This window comes from Octodon degus, unplaced genomic scaffold (assembly GCF_000260255.1).
Source record: "Octodon degus isolate 3935 unplaced genomic scaffold, OctDeg1.0 scaffold00016, whole genome shotgun sequence".
In the NCBI taxonomy this organism is placed as follows: domain Eukaryota; kingdom Metazoa; phylum Chordata; class Mammalia; order Rodentia; family Octodontidae; genus Octodon; species Octodon degus.
Window position 1 is genome coordinate 12733537 of NW_004524592.1, and position 1273 is coordinate 12734809.

Sequence of the window (1273 nt, forward strand, 5' to 3'; positions counted from 1 at the left end):
CATCTTGTACAGCAATTAACCACTAAGAAGAATATATGCAGTGTATTATTTGTTGAAACTGTCCTTCCGATATGATTTGAAAGTGTCTCATTGCTATCTGTTTGTCAATAAAACTTTGAAAAAAAAAAAACTGTCCTACTAATCAGCTGTGAAACTGTCTCATTCATATTTATTTCTCAATAAAAAAATAAATAAATAAAAGAAAACACATTGAGACATATAATAGTAAAGATCCCAAAAATCCAGTTTAAGAACAATATACTGAAAGAAGCTAGAGAAAAGAAACAGATCATGTTCAAAGGAAAATCCATCAGAATTATGGCAGACTTTGCTTCACAAACCATGAAGGCAAGAAGAACATGAAGCAGAGTACTTCAAATCCTCTATGAAAACAAATTCCAGCCAAGAATACTATACCCTGCAAAACACTCCTTCACGTTTGATGATTAAGTCAAATACTTCCATGACAAAGAACAACTAAAGAATTTAATGATGACAAAGCCAACCGTCCACAGACTACGAAAAGATGTTAAGAGGGACAAAAATGATTAGACCTCCACAAATGAGAACAAAAGGAACCCATTAAATAGTGCAAACATTTAAATACAGGAGAAAAAGGAGTAAACAAAAGCAGATAAATAACATGTCAATTGTAAGTCAATATATATCAATTGTAACAATCAATGTAAAATGGACTCAATTCACCAATTAAAAAAATAGACTGGCAAAGTCAATTAGGAAACAAAATCCAACAATATGCTGTATATAAAAAACGCACTTAACTCATACAGAAATTCATAAGCTGAAAGTCAAAGGACAGAAAACAATACTACATGGTGCAGCACCTCAGAAAAAAGCAGGGGTAGCAATCCTGTTATTAGATAGTCTCAGTTTCAAACGAAGAATGATCAAACGAAATAAAGAAGCTCACTCTATACTGGTTAGGGGAAAAATTCAAGAGGAAGAGTTAACACTCACAAATATGTACACACCAAGCACAGGAGCACCCAAACATAGAAGACAAATCTTAATGGACATGAAATACCTAATATCCGATACACAATATTAATAGGAGACTTTAACACCCCTGTATCCAAAAAAGAGAGGTCAACCAGGCAAAAAATTAGCAAAGCAGCAGCAGACTGAAGCAGAGCTTGAAACAAATGGGCTTAGAGACCATATACAGCGTGTTCCACCCAAACACAGCTGAATACACATTTTTCTCAGCTGCACATGGGTCATTTTCTAAAATAGACCACATACTGGTACATTG

At 34.1% G+C, this 1273-nt stretch overlaps 1 protein-coding gene across 1 annotated transcript in view; it reads right to left on the reverse strand.

Moving 5' to 3' along the window:
• Pard3b (par-3 family cell polarity regulator beta) overlaps positions 1-1273 on the reverse strand; it is a 1028738-nt gene that overhangs the window by 957705 nt on the left and 69760 nt on the right. The gene's annotated exons all lie outside the window — the stretch shown is intronic.